The sequence below is a fragment of the Malaclemys terrapin genome, chromosome 1 (assembly GCF_027887155.1).
Source record: "Malaclemys terrapin pileata isolate rMalTer1 chromosome 1, rMalTer1.hap1, whole genome shotgun sequence".
In the NCBI taxonomy this organism is placed as follows: domain Eukaryota; kingdom Metazoa; phylum Chordata; order Testudines; family Emydidae; genus Malaclemys; species Malaclemys terrapin.
Genome location: NC_071505.1, coordinates 231,573,697 through 231,579,696, shown reverse-complemented (window position 1 = coordinate 231,579,696; position 6,000 = coordinate 231,573,697).

Below are 6,000 nucleotides of genomic sequence, written 5' to 3'. Positions count from 1 at the left end.
GGGAGATGCAGTCAGAAAAGTGCTTCAGGATTGACCACACCCAGAATAGTGGATATGACAATCTACTTTCATAAGAAGAAGACTGGAAAGCCAGTTGATGGTAAAAAGTGAGTATTGAGATTAGAACACAAAGATCACTATGCCATCTGCACTGTATTAGGCTCATTGCTTAGGTAGGTCATTTACTGCTATATTGGACAAAAGAGTAGAATATTGCATCACGCTTCAACTTAAGGTTCCGTTTATAAACGGTTTATAAATGGTTAATAGATGTTATAAGCATATTACAGAAATGAGTAGTATGTTATAGATGGTTATAAGTGCAACAATTGTAGATGACAGATGGTTATAAGCAACCCGGTGGACTCAGACAGTTGAACCACCACTTAATAAAACATCTATTTATCATATGTTAACCCTTTATAACAGGGGTGCACAATCTTTTCCAGTCAAGCCCCCCCCCTTAGCAGAATCTGTCTGCGCTCCCCTCCATTACTGCACAGCTAAAGCTTCCTCAGCAGCAGAGCTTGGGCTGAAGATGGAGCTGGGAGGTGGATCTGGCCTGGAGATGGCGCAGGACTGGGGGTGGAGTGGGGCTGGGAGTGTGGTGCTCCCTCTGGCATGTTCCTCCACAGTTTGGAGACCATTGCTTTTTAACTACTTATAAGTGGAATTTTATATTCTAAAGAAATTGAATCCTGCATCATCATCAACAAGGAGATGGCGTAGCAAAGATAGGTGTTCCCTCATCTTTAATTTCTGTGTTTAAACAGAAAACCTTCTCTTCCACACAAACTCAATTCTAAAGCATGGACAAAATTAGATCTCTTGGGACAGAATACTAAGAACTAGTTTTAGTAATTTTTAGCATACAGAGTAAATCAAAGTCTATTTCCTTGACAGAGGAACATTGTTTTGATTCACAATCATTCATAAAGTTTTGTTGTGCAAAACCCAGGGCCTCTGTGGAGCTTGTCCTTGGGAAATCATGCCTGCTTGACATATTACTATAGAAAAGAGCCACTGACAACTTTTACAGCTCAAACATCGTTGTTATGAAAATGACATGTTCAGTTTATGAAGCATGCACATGATTTTAAGCCAGTTTAAGATGTAAGGAAAACATTTTTCATCTGGTACCAGTCTTCTGAAAAAAAGTTTGTGCAAAAAGTAACCATCAGGTGGTTATTACTTCACCATCCACAGTCTTCAAATCTTAAATGCTAAACTGGATCTTCAAGCCAGAGCCTGCAGGAGTCAGTGAGGAGCTCAAACATGATAGACACTGTCCAGCCACGTGAGAAAATGTAGTCCTTAAGTTGTCTAAATAAACATACAAACAAAATGCTAAAACAGTCTTAGATGCTTCCTTCATCTCCAACTATCCTGTTTCTTCCTGTTTGTCCAGATGCCTCTCACAATCAGGCCAGATGAACATAATCCAGGCTCTAGACATACCCCACCTCAGAGCCCCAATGTGATCCTTCCCCTGCTTGTGGTGTTCACCACAAGGGCCCCCCTGCACACAAGTCATCTGATAGGTTAATGGGGGGGATGACCACCATCTAGTGGAAAGTTGGGAACTCCTACTTCCCAGTGAGTGCCCCCTCTTTTCTGGTTGGCTGTGGCCAGTTCCAGAGGCGAGAAAACACAGCCCCCTCCTACTTGAGCAGAGGATTGTGCATCAACTCCTGCCAGAACAGGCCCAGCAGAGCCATGACAGGGAGGTGACTGGTAGGATCCTTCTCTTCCAGGCTGTCTGTAGATTAAGACACAAGCCACTCCATCAGTTACTCTCTGGTGACTTTTTCTAAGTCATGTCCGCAACCATGAGGCTAGAAACCCCCCTCCCCCCCAGAAGCTTGAAATTAAATTTGAACTAAAATAAACTACTCAAACATGAGGAAAATGATTCAGAGATCACTTGTTGCCAATGCAAATAGGAACAGAGGACTGTTCTGGAGCCCAGTCTTTTATACTAGGAGGAAGAATATTAGATCAATATGGTGATGCGCACTGGGCCCCTAACAATGAAACTGCTTTAGAACAGCTCTGGTATTGCAAGGCACCTCACATGTAGCCCAGAGCTGGCATCTGCAGAAGCAGTTCCTATTACATGGTTTTCACAAAAGCAGTTTTCAGACCTTCTGTAAGAAATGAGAGGAGCACTTCATTCCTCTCTTCCCCCATACAGAGATGCATGTCATACCAGTATCTTTTAAACTTAACAGCCCATATGCAAATTCTAGCCAAGCTTCCATCCATTCTTTTTTTCAAAGCACTGCATAAAATATACGTCATTAAACACACACTAAGCATATGACCATTCTGTGTAGCTACCTAGTGTAAACTAATACTGGCTCAAAGTATTCCCTATTAATCTCCTCTGCATTCTCTAACTCACAATTTTAGAAAACAAAACCTGGATTGAAGTTAATCTGGTTATAAACATATACGTTTGCATTTGCAATTTCATTTCTTGCATGTATTTTTTTTTATGCTGACCACCTTATTCCCATGTTTTTGTAGCATAACATGACAATCAACCAACGCAAGAAACTTTCTGACTACTTCCTGACTTTTGTTTGTACCTTCTCCTGCTTAGTGCATGCCATCTTCAGCCTATTTTAATGGTTGATGTTTGAGTTTTCTGTCATCATGAGCATCTTTTCTCACAAATTACATTAGTTCTTCACTTAGAGCAGCAGCATATCCAGAAGACAAGCCAATTCCCATTGAACAGCGTGCTGGCAGAAGGGAGTAAAGAATTCTGTTAGTCGTTGGCCCCCTACAAGAAATTTACAGAGATCTCATAAGAGATCACATTCATCAAAACAGTATCCTATTCTATTAGAGATGAGCATTTCTGTGGAAGACATGAACTTTGATTTTCAAAGCCTTTTACTCAATTGGATTTTCTGCATTGACCGAGTGCATTTCTGACCTTGCTGAGTCTTGATGTAACCTGAGAAAACAAACACAGGGAGACCGATTTGCATAGATAAGAAGTCTCTGTGAACGGAACCTGTATCTCCTGAATCCCAGTCCTCTGCCTTAAACAGAAAGCCAGCTTGAATTTCTCCAGTTGATTTTCATTTGTCAGTCATACATGCATCTAGACATTTCAACTAAATGGATGGGGGACCCAAAATGGACTACTTCTTGGAATTAAGTACCAAAAGAGTTAACATCTAACAAGGTTCTGCAGCACACAACCAATTTTAAAACTTTGAACTCAGACTTGGAAAGCAAAGCCCAGTGAGTATACTGCTTTAGAAACTCATACTGGAGGTACGCTTGCCCCTCTTATGAAATATATCATAGTAGTTTCATTTCTTACCACCTGCAGGACATCCCTCCGTAAATGTGTGTCAGATACAGAATTAAAGCCTGTTGATAATGCTCACAGAACAGAATGAATAGACTAAATATATTAATTACATCTGATACGTTTCACAGTTCCTTCCTGGACCTTTAGAAGTGACAGCTTTTTAGGAAGTACTTCTTACTGAGCACCCTTCAAGTACCTCAAGGGAATTAGAAACTTGGGTGGCATATTTTAAAGCTGAGGGACCACACATCATCTAAGAACAAAAATAAAAAACAGTGAGGTCTTAACATTACAAACAATAGGTTTGTGTTTAGCTAAAGGAGCAACTTATTTTTCTTCTTAATGGTTAAGCCATCTAAAAACCAGATGACAAAAGGAATAGACTTTTTACACTGTTGTTTACACATAACCATGTGTCAGTTTCACAGTCAATTACTTGCAAAACAAGTGGCCTTTTCAAGATAAAAAAAATCAGTAGTTTCTAACATAGAATCATAGAATATCAGGGTTGGAAGGGACCTCAGGAGGTCATCTAGTCCAACCCCCTGCTCAAAGCAGGACCAATTCCCAACTAAATCATCCCAGCCAGGGCTTTGTCAAGCCGGGCCTTAAAAACTTCTAAGGAAGGAGACTCCACCACCTCCCTAGGTAACGCATTCCAGTGCTTCACCACCCTCCTAGTGAAATAGTGTTTCCTAATAGCCAACCTGGACCTCCCCCACTGCAACTTGAGACCATTGCTCCTTGTTCTGCCATCTGCCACCACTGAGAACAGCCGAGCTCCATCCTCTTTGGAACCCCCCTTCAGGTAGTTGAAGGCTGCTATCAAATCCCCCCCTCATTCTTCTCCTCTGGAGACTAAACAATCCCAGTTCCCTCAGCCTCTCCTCATAAGTCATGTGCTCCAGAACCCTAATTATTTTTGTTGCCTTCCGCTGGACTCTTTCCAATTTTTCCACATCCTTCTTGTAGTGTGGGGCCCAAAACTGGACACAGTACTCCAGATGAGGCCTCACCAATGTCGAATAAAGGGGAACGATGACATTCCTCGATCTGCTGGCAATGCCCCTACTTATACAGCCCAAAATGCCATTAGCCTTCTTGGCAACAAGAGCACACTGTTGACTCATATCCAGCTTCTTGTCCACTGTGACCCCTAGGTCCTTTTCTGCAGAACTGCTACCTAGCCATTCGGTCCCAAGTCTGTAGCAGTGCATGGGATTCTTCCGTCCTAAGTGCAGGACTCCGCACTTGTCCTTGTTGAACCTCATTAGGTTTTTTTTGGCCCAATCCTCTAATTTGTCTAGGTCCCTCTATATCCGATCCCTACCCTCTACTGTATCTACCACGCCTCCTAGTTTAGTGTCATCTGCAAACTTGCTGAGAGTGCAGTCCACACCATCCTCCAGATCATTAATAAAGATATTAAACAAAACCGGACCCAGGACCGACCCTTGGGGCTCTCCGCTTGAAACCGGCTGCCAATTAGACATGGAGCCATTGATTACTACCCGTTGAGCCCGACGATCTAGCCAGCTTTCTATCCACCTTACAGTCCATTCATCCAGCCCATACTACTTTAACTTGGCGGCAAGAATACTGTGGGAGATCATATCAAAAGCTTTGCTAAAGTGAAGGAATAACACATCCACTGCTTTCCCCTCATCCACAGAGCCAGTTATCTCATCATTGAAGGCAATTAGGTTAGTCAGCCACGACTTCCCCTTGGTGAATCCATGCTGACTGTTCCTGATCACTTTCCTCTCCTCTAAATGTTTCATAATTGATTCCTTGAGGACCTGCTCCATGATTTTTCCAGGGACTGAGGTGAGGCTGACTGGCCTGTAGTTCCCCGGATCCTCCTTCTTCCCCTTTTTAAAGATAGGCACTACATTAGCCTTTTTCCAGTCATCCGGGACCTCCCCCGATCGCCATGAGTTTTCAAAAATAATGGCTAATGGCTCTGCAATCTCATCCGCTAACTCCTTTAGCACCCTCGGATGCAGCACATCTGGCCCCATGGACTTGTGCATGTCCAGTTTTTCTAAATATTCCCGAACCACTTCTTTCTCCACAGAGGGCTGGTCACCTTCTCCCCGTATTGTGCTGCCCAGTGCAGCAGTCTGGGAGCTGACCTTGTTCGTGAAGACAGAGGCAAAAAAAGCATTGAGTACATTAGCTTTTTCCACATCCTCGGTCACTAGGTTGCCTCCCTCATTCAGTAAGGGGCCCACACTTTCCTTGACTTTCTTCTTGTTGCTAACATACCTGAAGAAACCCTTCTTGTTACTCTTAACATCTCTTGCTAGCTGCAACTCCAAGTGTGATTTGGCCTTCCTGATTTCACTCCTGCATGCCTGAGCAATATTTTTATACTCCTCCCTGGTCATTTGTCCAATCTTCCACTTCTTGTAAGCTTCTTTTTTGCGTTTAAGATCAGCAAGGATTTCACGTTTAGCCAAGCTGGTCGCCTGCCATATTTACTGTTCTTTCTACACATCGGGATGGTTTGTTCCTGCAACCACAATAAGGATTCTTTAAAATACAGCCAGCTCTCCTGGACCCCTTTGCCCTTCATGTTATTCTCCCAGGGGATCCTGCCCATCTGTTCCCTGAGGGAGTCAAAGTCTGCTTTTCTGAAGTCCAGGGTCCATATTCTGCTGCTCTCC